We start from the raw sequence: 14394 nt of genomic DNA on the forward strand, positions 1-14394 counted from the left end.
AACTTGGGTGGTCACATTCTGCACCAGCTAATGTTTCCAGATGGTTTCAAAGGCAGCCCCAGACGCAGTGATTTACAGTAGTCCAGCCTGGATGTCACTAGTGCATAGATAACTGAGGCAATGTTCATCTTCTCTAGCTAGGGCTGTAGCTGACATACCACCCTAAGCTGGTAAAATGCAATACTGGACACCGCAATTACATGGGCTCTCACTATGCAATTGGTGCAACCGCAGTTGTAATCCTCTGTCCAGAGTAGTTGATTTCCCAACCCACAGTCTTATCTCCCCCTCCAGAAACTAGTCACAAGTTCAGCAGCCTCCCGAGGATGTGTACATGGAAACAAGAGATAGAAATGAATATCATCTACATACTGATGACACTTCATATGACTTTCCCCAGCAGTTTCATGTAGATGTTGAAAGGCACAGGGGACAGGATGGAACTTTGTGGCAGCAGACACAGGCTAAGCAGCCTTGGGATGGAACAAAAGTCCCCCAGAACCATCTTCTGAGATCATTCCTCCAGGAAGGACCAGAACCACTTTAAAACCACAGTTCCCAAGCCCAACTCAGATATATGCTCCAGAAGGATACCATGGTTGATGGTATCAAAAGCCACTGAGAGGTCTAGAAGAATCAACATTACCACCAAGTGCCCTATGGGATAGAGCTTTATGAGTTATTTTTCATATTGTTTTATAATGGTTTTTATTAATATACTGTTATTTTACTTTTAAGCCACCTTGGTAAGAAATTATCCTGAAAGGAGGGATATAAATCATTGCAATAAACAAAAATAAGTAATTGTAGGGGAGGTCTGTGAGGAAGAAGTCTCTTAAAACACACCACAGGATCCACTGCCTATTCAAAATGGGTCTTACTTAGAGAATAGTACAAGTGAATGGGCCTGTTCAGATGACACTTTAGACTCTGTGGTTAGCAAAACTCTGGTTCTCTGGGGTTAGCACTAACCACAAGCTGTGCTGTCACACACAACACTTTAAACCATGGTTAGAGCTGCTAACCCTGCTGCAGACAGTCCGACTGTGGTTAGTGAGTGAGCAGGGTTTAGCAAAACGCATCGCACAAGACGCCTTAAACCCTGCTGCTTAACACAAAGCCTTAACTAGCAGGGTTTAAGGTGTCTTCTGAACAGGCCCTATGTGTGTGTGTGACAAAGACAGGGTTCAATTTAATAATCCACACCTTGCTTATCTCAGGTTAACAGCCAACTCCCAACTGACAAGTCCCAACTGTGCTCCTACTTCTCCCTGATTTTTTCAGGGAGGAGGAGTCTCCTTCTTCACAGACAGCTTCTCAGACTCGGGCGCCAAGTCTGCTAGATCACTTTGGCCTAATCTACACCAAGCAGGATATTGCACTATGAAAGCAGTATATAAAAGGTAGGAGCCATGCCAAGCAGGATGTAGTGGTATGAAAGCGGTATATAGTATGGCTCAATGGGTCCCAACAGTCATCAGTGCACTTCAGTACCACAATAAAGCAGTAGTGTGGCTTCTGCCTTTTATATACCGCTTTCGTAGTGCAATATCCTGCTTGGTTTACATGAGGCCTTTGTTACAGGAACTATCACAAAAAGGAATTCTGTTTGTCTGAAGGAATGCTTTGTGGGTCCCATCTGGCCATTCCTGCTGGAGATGACAATTTATGCACCTTTCGTGCCAACTAGCTTTCCAGGCATGCAAAGATCCCATTGCTGAACAGCCCTTTCAGCAGATCGTACTGCTGAAGGTGTACAGGCTATATAAAGTGGATGCAATTCTGCTTACACAAATCAATGACAAAATTAACATTAGCTGCAGTCAAATCAAGTTCAGTAAAAGTAGATAAAGTGAATTAAAATATACAGGTTAATGAGTTGATTCCAAAATTAACTTGCATGTCTCACTAAAGATGGAAATGTCAAGCTAAGAACTAAATAGAGGTCAGTGTTTAAAGGCTACACTAATCACAGGAATTAGTGCATCCCGACGTTGATTTATTTACAATGAATCTTTCTGGACAAAAGAGAAAAAAACCACCTGCCTCTGCAGTCCTAAACTCATAAAATCTCTAGTATGAGATGGTCAACTTAGGGCCCTCAAGCTACATTTTTGTCCTTCAGACATCCTGCTGTGCCCCCAACCCATGTTAAGACCAATTCACATGGCTGCAAATTGAGCATCCCCTGAATATGTAGGGGAACACATGAATTTAAATTGTCTTATTGCTAGCTGGATGGCGAAGTAGGAGCCTGATCTAGGGGATAAAGAACTTGTGGAGTGAGCTAATGGTGTGTCCAGGGGAATTACGCACATTCCGGATGCCCCGGAAAGCATGCTTTGCTTCTCCCCCTTCCCTACACCAATCATGGCCTAAAAGGTCCTCTTAATCCAAGGTTTTAAGAGGTCCCTTAAGGCCACGATCAGCATGGGGGCAGGGGGCAAACATAATTTCGCCCAGGAAATTTCATAATTGGGGGAAATTACATATTATTTATTTATTTATTTATTTAGAGTATTTTTATCCCGCACCTCAGCCAAAAGGCTCTCGGAGCGGCTTACAATGTATCAATAAAGAAGACAGTCCCTACCCTCAGGCTTATATTCTAAAAAAAGACGTGACACACAAGGAAAAGTGGATGGGGAGGGAAGAGGGAGAAAATAAAAAGAAATTAAGGAGACTGTTTAGGCTGGTGGGAAGGCCCTGCTCCGTCCTCTCATCTCCCAATGGAGGGGCAAACCAACAGCTCCTTCTTCCCCACAAGGTGAAGATGTTAGCCCTGGGGGGGGGGGTCCAACTGAAGCAGGCTCCGATGGTGCCTGCCTGCTCCAGTCTCCCTCGCATCTTCTTCCCCACAGGGTGAAGATGTCAGTTAGCCCTGTGGGGGGGGGGGCAACTGAAGCAGGCCCCGATGGTGCCTGCCTGCTCCAGTCTCCCTCGCATCTTCTTCCCCACAGGGTGAAGATGGCAGTTAGCCCTGGGGGAGGGGTGTCCAACTGAAGCAGGCCCCGATGGTGCCTGCCTGCTCCAGTCTCCCTCGCATCTTCTTCCCCAAATCCTTCTATATGTCCCCCACAACATATTCCCCCTCCTGCTGCGTTAATGACTGAGTTCTACCAGGCTTGCTCCCCCTTTGGCTCAGGTGAATTTTTGCCTCATTGCTAACCTAATCGTTCCATCTCAAAGCCAGAATAATATGTGTAGGTTGGATCAGAGCCTGCCAGTATGATGTCTCTCCGTCCACATGAACCTTAGGCTAAACTACATGTTCTGCTAATCATGCCAGTGTGTCTGTAAGAAGTTAGTGTTATCTTTGTGTCATAGATGATATTTTATGTGCAGGCTTTTCAACTTCTAGCTGTGCAATTATATACATGTTACTCATAATAAAGTCTCAATGGTTTTAACAGAGTTAACTCCCAGGTAAGGCTAGCTAGAAGGGATAATTATCATTTTGAAGCCATTTCATTCACCTGAAAATGGGACATTTCATAAATTTTTCAGTGAAACATCAAAATGGCAAAATAAATAAAAATGTCTTGCAAAAACCCAAAGATGCAGAGCCAAGGGTTTAAAAGGCATCACATTCCATTTTTCCCCTATGGGGAGGGGGGGGGGAAATCAGTGCATCTCATATGTGGTAGAAGGGGATCTATACTAGTATATGAAACGTTGTTTTTACAGTCATTGAAGATTTTGTTTTTGAACGATTTAAAGCGTAGCAGGTTTTAAAACTTTTACTTACTTTTATCTTTCCATGGGAATGCATTCCTTCTGGCCACACTAAGAAAAGAAATCCATTTGTTCTTTTTCCCCACCTGCCAATTTCCCCTCCCACTTCCTCTTCTCTCCGAGAATCCTCCACTTACAAACGATCCAGCCAGCAGCCTCCCAAAAGTGAAACTAAAAGTGGCTGCAAAAAAAGAGTCTTGAAAGAAAAAAACGGCTCCAACTTTGAGCACAGAAATTACATAAACATGCCCCCCAGGAATGCGATTGGCTAATTAAGAACTACAGGAAACCCATTTAATATGATGAAATCGGCCACATCATAACAAATAGAACGACTTTTTTCAGTGAAGTTCAAAATAAAAACCAGAGAACAGACAACAATAAAACGTCACAAACTGAACACCATAGAATCATAGAATCATAGAATAGCAGAGTTGGAAGGGCCATCTAGTCCAACCCCCTGCTCAATGCAGGAATCCACCCTAAAGCATCCCTGACAGATGCTTGTCCAGCTGCCTCTTGAATGCCTTTAATGTGGGAGAGCCCACAACCTCCCTAGGTAACTGGTTCCACCGTCGCACTGCTCTAACAGTCAGGAAGTTTTTCCTGATGTCCAGCTGGAATCTGGCTTCCTTTAACTTGAGCCCGTTATTCCGTGTCCTGCACTCTGGGAGGATCGAGAAGAGATCCTGGCCCTCCTCTGTGTGACAACCTTTTAAGTATTTGAAGAGTGCTATCATGTCTCCCCTCAATCTTCTCTTCTCCAGGCTAAACATGCCCAGTTCTTTCAGTCTCTCTTCATAGGGATTTGTTTCTAGACCCCTGATCATCCTGGTTGCCCTCTTCTGAACACGCTCCAGCTTGTCTGCATCCTTCTTGAATTGTGGAGCCCAGAACTGGATGCAATACTCCAGATGAGGCCTAACCAGGGCCGAATAGAGAGGAACCAGTACCTCACGTGATTTGGAAGCTATATTTCTATTAATGCAGCCCAAAATAGCATTTGCCTTTCTTGCAGCCATATCACACTGTTGGCTCACATTCAGCTCGCAATCTACAACAATTCCAAGATCCTTCTCGTTTGTAGTATTGCTGAGCCAAGTGTCCCCCATCTTGTAACTGTGCATTTGGTTTCTATTCCCTAAATGTAGAACTTGGCATTTATCCCTATTAAATTTCATTCTGTTGTTTTCAGCCCAGCACTCCAGCCTATCAAGATCACTTTGAAGTTCGTTTCTGTCTTCCAGGGTATTAGCTATCCCACCCAATTTTGTGTCATCTGCAAATTTGATCAGCGTTCCCTGCACCTCCTTGTCCAAATCATTAATAAAAATGTTGAAGAGCACTGGCGAAATACTACCAAACGCACACTTAAAAACGGTAAGACACGTTCTAACTTGACTAGTGTAGATCCCCTCTAGGTCAGAGTAAAGTAGTAGGTTTTCAGGGCCTTCCTGAAAGTAATCAGAAGCAGACCTTATTGAGCTCAGTGGGACTTACTCACAAGTAAATCTACTAATGAATCAGTGAAATGGTCAGACTTCATAAAGAAATTAAACTGTACGGAGAACAAGAGGAACTCCGTGGCGCTCCATACACAAATGGCCATGGAGCAGAATAGTAGTCCTTCAGCATCACCTTACGAAGGCTGCCCCTCAGTTAGGACTGAAATCAAGACAAAATCCAGATTCTAGCCAAGGGGTTAGATATGGAAAATTTCCAATTCATAAGATATGTCTTCCATGGAGGCCTGGAGCTCCATCTCAAATTAAGCAGTTTGCACTTGACCCCAGAGTTAATTCTCTGTCACACAAAGCTCCATCACACCTTGGAAGAAACGCTGGCCAACGCTGGCTACCGTCGCTTCTCTGTGGACACTCAGTTACTTCCTGTTTTCAAACAAGAAGTAAACAAGGTGCACGAGGGCCATTCAGTCCCTCATTGTTAACATGCTGCTCCTCCCACACACAGCAGGAGAGAGCAGCAACTTTGGTTTAAAAAGTATTTCAGAGTTTTTCTGATTTTTCTTGCGGTGCAAGGAAGATCAAAAGGGGTGGAAGGGGCGCAAGAGGTAGACGATGTCATGTGAGCTACCTCCTAGGAATCCGTGAGTGCCCAATAATGAGCATGCAATAAAACGCTAGTCGGATGGAGCTTTTTGTCATGTTCCTTTAAAAAGTTGCCACATCAGCACCTAAATACGTCTACCATCCTGCCCCCAAAGCACTAAGAACGAAATGAAACTTTCATCCAATCACATATAGTTCCACTATGCATGAGCGGATTGTTTGTTTATGTTAGTGTAAATGCGCAGGGCTCCCATTTATATTAGAAACATGATGATTTGGGAAGGGGGATTTAAGCTTTCCCCTCCCATTTTAATGCTTAAATTTTACCCACCTCCATGGGCAGGGGGAGAGGTTTAAAAAAGAGAGAGAGAAAATGTCTTCACTGGAATCAATGGAGACTTTTTTTTTTCCATTTTTAAATTCCCAGGTTGATGGTGGAATTTCAGGACAAAGCCTGGAGGAGGGAAGCTTAAATCCCCCACACATTTGCTGAAGCATGATGGCCCTGATCCAGATTGGAGCTGTATGTGCTTAGACTAAAGTAAATATTCCTATCATGCATAGGTCTACTGTGTATGATTGGATGAATATTTAGTTTGGTCCTAAAATAGAGACAGGGAGAAGGATAGAAAACAGAGCATTTGTCTGCAGTGTAAACTGTTACACATTTAGAAACACATACCCATAACCCACAAGCCAAGATATTGATTATCAGATAGCATTTGACATCATTTACAGATAAGCATTTAGGCCGAAGTTGCTAGTTATCACATCTGTATCGCTATATGCTACTTCATTGCTATTAGTTGTTCTGAGACAGAGCAAGGCAGGGGGCAGGGAAGACAGAGAAAGAAAGAAAGAAAGAAAGAAAGAAAGAAAGAGAGAGAGAGAGAGAGAGAGAGAGAGAGAGAGAGAGAGAGAGAGAGAGAGAGAGAGAGATGTTTTAATGCAGGAAGCAGCTTTCTTTTGAAGACTTTCACGTAAAGGCATAAACCCCATCAAAACATCCCTCATGGAAAATTACTGAGTCCAAAATAATAAATGTCTCCTGGAATGAGTATTGCAGGTCGCTTCACTGCATATTCTGAGGAACTGTTAATGATACCTTTGTTAGGGAATTTTTAACCTGTCAGCAATATATGTCTTTTGTTCTTTAGTCCTTTAGGTTAATAAAACCAAGGCCAGAGATGGTGAAGCTATTAGATATCAGTAAAATTTAATGTACCACAGGGAGTGTGTTAAGCGGGGCGGGGGGGGGGGAGAGAAACTCCACTTAATTGAGTGTTCAGGGCCAGAGCTACCTATCCAGCCACCCTCCCATTGTGAGTGATTCTGGCTATTGAGATGTTATTATTGCCAAGGCTCCACCACAATGATGTTATAAGTGCATTCTTCCTGAAAAGAGTTTTCTGAATATGCAATTGAAAAAATGGCCATGTGCTGAAAAGCACAGTGTAGTAGCTTTTTGTATTTTTGTCATCTTCCAGGTCATTAGAAATGAGATTATCATTAACAGGACTGCATGGATAACAGATTCAAAAGTAAAACTTTTCTCCTCTCTCTCTGTTCCTCTCTCTCTTTCTCTCAAATGGAGAGAGGCCTTTCATGTTAAGGTGTGGAGGATTCACCTAGTGCATTGATAACTATGTCTCTGTTTAAGATATTAGCCTTATATTATTGTTGGTTGAAACTCAACCGTTCGTAATGCTCAACTTTGTATTGAGCCTGGATCGATGTGTTACAAATTCATTATTAAATTCGGGATTGATTGCGAATGTCACAGCATGAACAGTAAACCAGTACACAAATTCCCTCCACTAAAGTTCCAAGCATCCTACTACCTCAAACCCCCTGCCCAAAAAACATACTTGAAACACTCTCAATAATTGCTTCCATCATCCTTTCTGAAGCTGCAGCTCTGGCTACAATGAGGAGGAAGAGTCTGCAGATCCGTCTTCACACTGGTGACTGGCAATGGTAAGTAAACATCATGTGACATCATCATCCAAGCAGGCCACATGAGAACAACCAACCAGAAAGTGGTGACACATGTCCAAAGTACAGCTCCCAAACTACAGCTCCCAAGTTGCATACTGATACTATGCAGGTGGAAAAACTCATATACACAGAACAAAGTTCACCCATCACTGGGTAAAATGAACAAAGAACTGAGCCCTCAGGATCGAGTACAGAATAAATCTAAATCAATCCATCATCACCACCATCAAGAGTATATTATTGCAGATGCTTGTTTTAAGTAGCCAGGGCTATGTTTTAGGTAGTTGGGACCATAAGGTAGGTGCAGAGTCAGGAAATCCCATGGTTGGAAGTAGGACAGAGACTTATGAATCACCCAAAGGGAGGGCAAGAGACAGAATTTACATAAAATCGCATATATATAGTAGAAATTCAAAACATTCACTGAAATGGGGAATACTGACCAGCCCAGTCTGCAGTTTAAGTGCTAACCGCCCAGAGAGCTCCGGCTATTGGGCGGTATAGAAATGTAATTAATAAAAAATAAATAAATAAGTCAGTCCGCACAGTTTGTTCAGTCTGTATCCTGTTCAGGTGCTAATTCTTGAAGGGCAACGTCAAGGTTCCTGTTTGTCCTTGTTATGAGTCTTTATATTTAAACTGGAATTGGGCCAGACAGTCCTTCAAATAGAGGATGCCTTCAAACAGAGGACTATCCTCGTAAAATAGGACATGTGGGCATATTGCAAACACCACCCAAGAAATCTCTGCCATCAGTTAGCCTTAGTTGTACATATGTATGGCATTTTCAAGAGGGCATACCTAATGTTCTGGGTATTAAGCATGTAATAGTGAATAAGCTGAAAATTTATGTAATGTATCTATGTACATTACATTACTTCCCCTAATTTGAGGCTTCTTAATTTATGTGAAGGAGAACACGCCACACCCTCCTTTGTGTGATGTGCAAGGCTTTTGCTCATGGGTGCAGATGCAAATCCCTCCTCAACCAATCTGAGCATTGTTAAAGTGTGAAAAGTGGGAAGTCCTTTACCCTTGCATTGTTCTGGAGTAGGGTGACCAACTGTCAGGATTTCCCCGGATTTGTCCTGGTTTTTGTTCTTTCCATGGTGTCGGGGGATTTTCTATAATTTTCAATAATGTCCTGGAATGACACACCTTCCCCTTTAAGGCTGCCATTAGCATGGCAGGAGGGAATGACATGCTTTCTTGAGGCACATCATTCCCCCATCCCGAGCTCCAATTGAGGTCTTAAAGGGGAAAGTGGGTCATTCGTGGACGTTATAGAAAAGGCCCCAATTGGAGTGGATGGTGGTGGTGCAGAATGAAATCCTTTCCCCTCCTCCACTCCAATCGGGTTCTTTAAGGTGGCGGGGGAATAACGTACTTTCTGCAGGACTCAGAAAGCTGCTTCCCCACACACACACTAGGTGTCCTCTTTTTTGGTTTCCCAAATATGGTCACCCTATTCTGGAGGAGATTTGGCTTGGCTTGCTGTCTGCAAATGAAATTAAAATGAATGCTGGACTATTGCTGTTATTTTGAGGTAGTTGTTGTCTTTCATGATTCAGGCAATGAATATGTCCCTTTTCAGGGGTCCCCAACCTGAAAATGGCTGCCTTGGAGGATGTGGCTAGACACATAATGGCTGCCATGGGGAACTGTCTAGTCAAAAGAGGGTGGGGGGAAGAAATAACAAGGCTAAAGGCTGGGATGCAGGGGAAAATAGCAAGGCAAAGGGATAAAGGGGAGAGAAACTATGCAGTAAAAGGTGGGGAGAGAAATAGAAAGGCTAGAAGCGGAGACCGGAGAGAAATGATAAGATAAAGGGGTCCGTGGGCAGAAAGAAGATGGCTAGGGGGCCAGGATGGGAGAGAAAGAAAGCTAAGGAAGGAGAAGGGAGAGAAATAGCAAGGAAAAGGCTTGGGTGGAGAGAAATAGCAAGGCTAGAAGCTGGGAGTGGGGAGAGAGAGAGAGAGCAAAGGGGAAATGTCTGTGTGGACAGAAGAAGATTGGGTGAGGCCAGGAGGCAACTCTTTCCTTCTCTTCCTGCCTGCTGAATAGCTGATCTCTGGCAGGTCCAGGAACAAGAAAGAGGACTTGGCACTCAAATATTCATCAATATATTTTTGATGGGGGCAGGGAGTAGGGAGCTTCCATGCTTTAGACTACATGTGTACTGAACAGCAAGTTTCTTTCTGTTGTAGAAATCCCCTTTGTTGATATTTCCAAGAGTAAAGAGTGAGGGAGAGCACAATTCTATGCATGCTTATCCAGAAAGAAATCTTACTGCTTGAGCCCCAAGTATCTCCTGTGTACGAATACAATAAGTGCTTGGAGATCCCCTTTCTAGAAATCATAGAATTATAGAATCATAGAATAGTAGAGTTGGAAGGGGCCTAAAAGGCCATCGAGTCCAACCCCCAGCTCAATGCAGGAATCCACCCTAAAGCATACCTGACAGATGGTTGTCCAGCTGCCTCTTGAATGCCTCTAGTGTGGGAGAGACCACAACCTCCCTAGGTAACTGGTTCCATTGTCATACTGCTCTAACAGTCAGGAAGTTTTTCCTGATGTCCAGTCAGAATCTGGCTTCCTGTAACTTCAGCCCATTATTCTGTGTCCTGCACTCTGGGAGGATCGAGAAGAGATCCTGGCCCTCCTCTATGTGACAACCTTTTAAGTATTTGAAGAGTGCTATCAGCAGAAATGAGCATTTCTGTTTGTTTCCAATTGCTTTAAGAACCACTAGCTCCCCATTGCACTGGCACATGGGAACATTGGATACTGCCTTATATGTGGATTGCAACATGCTGACCCTGTTCAGAAGACACTTCAAACCACAGCTTTAACCACGGTGAATAACGCTTCTTGCCTTATTCACTGTGGTAAAAGCCATGGTTTAAGGTGTCTTCTGAACAGGGCCGTTCTGTTGTCAGGACACTGGAATGCAGCACATAATACAACTAGGTATGCTAGTGGCTTTGCTGAAGGCTTCCTGTGCAAATTGTCCAAAGTACTGCGTCTGTGTGCCTTGGAACCCCAACCATAAAATCGGGTAATAGTGCTTCCCTCCCTCATACTGGTTTTGAGAGAAAGTTCATTAAGTTATGTGAAGAGCTGAGACATTATGGTGATAAGCACAATGGGGGGGGGGAAGCCTATAAATAAGAGCCACCGAGAGAAGTGGTATTAGAATTCAAAATAAGGTATGTCAGAATGGGTAGGGGTCAGCACGGAAATAAATTTTGCTGGAGGCATTTCAATTTCAGGATAAGAGATGGTGAGGTGGTTGAGGGAAACTGATTAGATTAGTCATTTATATTCATTGGTAGAGAATGTTAGAGTGGGTAAGGGGCATCTGCAAGGGGGATGCTGTTAACTCACATGTAACTATTAATAAAAGAAGTGTCCATCATCACTGGGAAGTGAAAACACAGGAGTACATCACGTCTTCTCATACTTTGGAGTTCATGCTAAGCTCTTCCATACTCTTCATGCCTCCATCACCCCCTCGCCTCCAAATCATGGATTCCCCCCCCCAACAGTCAAGTCCTAAATATATGTACCTGAAAGCATGTCTAGATAATTTATCTCCAAGTAAATATTAGGAGGAGGAGGAGGAGGAGGAGGAGGAGGAGGAGGAGGAGGAGGAGGAGGAGAAGAAGAAGAAGAAGAAGAAGAAGAAGAAGAAGAAGAAGAAGAAGAAGAAGAAGAAGAAGAAGAAGAAGAAGAAGAAGAAGAAGAAGAGGCTGAACATGATTAGTATTATATTTGCTTTCCTTGGGTTGATTGTTCAACAGCAAGGGCAGGAAAGCGCCATGGCTCTGTAGCAGAGCACAGGCTTGGAATGTAGAAGGTCCCAGGTTCAGTCCCTGGCATCTCTGGGAAGGGCTGGAAACAATCCTCCTGAAACCCTGAAAAGCATCTGCCAGTCAGTGTTGATGATCCCAGGCGAGATGGACCTATGCTTAGGATGGAGTTGTAATATGCCCAGGTTCAAATCTGTCTTTACGTTACACTTGAAGCCTTCTGAACTCTATTAAGCTTTTCTTTGTTTGTATCAGCTGGGTTTTGTTATTGTTTGTTTGTTTTTGCAGTAACAAAGAAAAACCTTGTTCTTTCAACAATTTTGTGGTGCCCCTGCATTTTTTCATGCACATTTTTCAAATGTGCACACACTTTTGAACACTTGTTTTTGTCTGTGAATCATAGTGCAGGCTTGGAAATGCACAGATGTCAACTGCAGATTGCCTCCAAATCTGGCTTCAGTCCAGAAGGTGTGAACTGGGTAAAACCTGATCAGAAACAAATTGAAACAATTTTGTCATACATCACTAGTTATTGGTTTAAATTGCTCTCACTTGCCCTCATTCTTAATTGCCATCAGTGTTTTTATCATCATCATCACCACCACCACAATATGGCAAAGTCTGATTGGTTATTTTATGTCGATTCACATGCTCTCATTGACTGGTATCAAGTGAACTGATGTAGAAATATAGGAAATGTTGCCATTTATCATTATTCCAACTATCATCCCATCACTGGGGCCATTCTTTATTTCCAATAGGTCCACCTGCACTGGAGGAGATCTGACCACAGATCTCCCTCCCAGGGCCTTGCTAGACGAGGCCTTAGCACGCTTTGTGGGCCGGTTTCCCTGCTGTGCGTCCAGATGACGCACAGGGGAATCCGGCGCCAGGCCACACTGAGGCCTCTTCTAATGCGCCATAAGCGAAGTCGCTTATGGCGCGCCTTTTTCACAGCCCCGGTCTCAAGCCGGGGCTGAGAAACGTCTAGGAAGGTCCGTGGCTTTTTGCGGCTACTCACTTACTCGCGAGTAGCCGCGAAAAGCCACGGACCTTGCACAGCGCTCATACGAGCGCTGTGCCCATTGTGCCGGGGGGGTGATCCAGGAGGGCAGATGGGGGAGGGAAGGCCAGACCGGCAGGAGAGGGGATGGCGGAGGGCGATGAACGGGAGATGGCGAGGGAGGGCGGGGGGCGACAAACAGGAGATGGCGAGGGGAGACAGAGGGCGACGAACAGGAGATGGCGAGGGAGGGCAGGGGGCGACGAACAGGAGATGGCGAAGGGGGACGGAGGGCGACGAACAGGAGATGGCGAGGGAGGGCGGGGGGCGACGAACAGGAGATGGTGAGGGGGGACGGAGGGCGACGAACAGGAGATGGCGAGGGAGGGTGGGGGGCGACAAACAGGAGATGGCGAGGGAGGACGGATGGGGGGGTTAACTAAAAAAAAAACTTACCTTCTCCGGAGTCTTCGGGCCACACGTGGCCCCTTTAAACTAAAAAAAAAAAATGGCGGACGCTGCAGGGCTTGCGTCATCCCTGCGCATCCGGCGTCTGGAAGCTGAGGCGGCACGCACTAACGTTAGCGCGCCTTGGCCCCGCCTCCCTGCCGGCTTATCCCGGCAGGTCTAGCAAAGCCCCCAGTCTCTGTGGAAATCTCTGTGGTGGCTTTTTCCCCAAGGTGAAAACTCTGACCTTAGAAAGGGTAGGAAAGAGGTCTACTGGGGATGTGCTAGTGGGAGGGGAGGGAGTGGTGATGGTTCACCAGAATCCACAGCCCGACCAGATACCAACCACACCACCAATATGGAGGAACATTTAGACCGGCTGTAAAGGTGGTTTAATGTTTTGGCAGGAAAATGCTGTTGCGGGGAGTGAGAGTGGGGGGGAAAACATTTGCTGCTGGAAAGAGCCCAGCAAGGCTTAGGATAGATTGGAGCATCCAATATCAGAACTCTCCACCTGAGAGGTTACGACTGCTCTCTTAGTGTTATCTGCACTGGCTGGCAAATGATCTCCAGGGTTTCAGATGGGAGTCTTTCCCAGGACTATTTGGAGGTACCAGGGATTAAACAGGGTGTTTGGCATTTGGGCAGCTCACTTGTCCTACATTTGATAAACTAATTTATGTAGTTAGCCGATACATTGCATTTTTCAGGATGAAATTAAATTGGCTTTCTTCTGCCTATGTGAATGACGGACAACTTAAGCTGATATTGGACACATTCTGTTGTAACTGCATTACCGCCTTTCCCTGTACACACCAGATTGACCTTGAGATCTTGTGAGGAGGCCTTATTGGTCATGCCACAACCAACCGTGTGTCATCAGGTAATGGTACATAACAGGCCTTCATGGTAATGGCACCTGCCCTCTGGAACACTCTCCCACAAGTAGTTCAAACTGGTGAGTTTCATATGCTTCTTGAAAACACATTTGTTCACTCAGGCTTTCCCTGACTTGTCATCAGTTATGACACTGTTCTGTTTAACTGCTTTTCTTATCATGTTTTTAGGGCACAACCCTGTGAGATCAACCCCTGATTCTCATAAGTCTCTGAACCCAGCACCTTACGAGCATCCAGTGCAGAGCAGGAGGTACAGTGGAGGCAATCATCACCTCCGCCACAACACCTGCTCTGTATTTTAGCTAGACAGGCTTTTTCACCCATCTAGATGGGGTGCTGTGGAGGGAAGGGGAGGAGGCTTGGGGATACTGCATAAATTGGACTCTTCACCTCTCCCTGTCCACAGAAACATACTCTTTACCTCTTCTCTG

The sequence above is a fragment of the Elgaria multicarinata genome, chromosome 7, assembly GCF_023053635.1.
Source record: "Elgaria multicarinata webbii isolate HBS135686 ecotype San Diego chromosome 7, rElgMul1.1.pri, whole genome shotgun sequence".
NCBI lineage: Eukaryota > Metazoa > Chordata > Lepidosauria > Squamata > Anguidae > Elgaria > Elgaria multicarinata.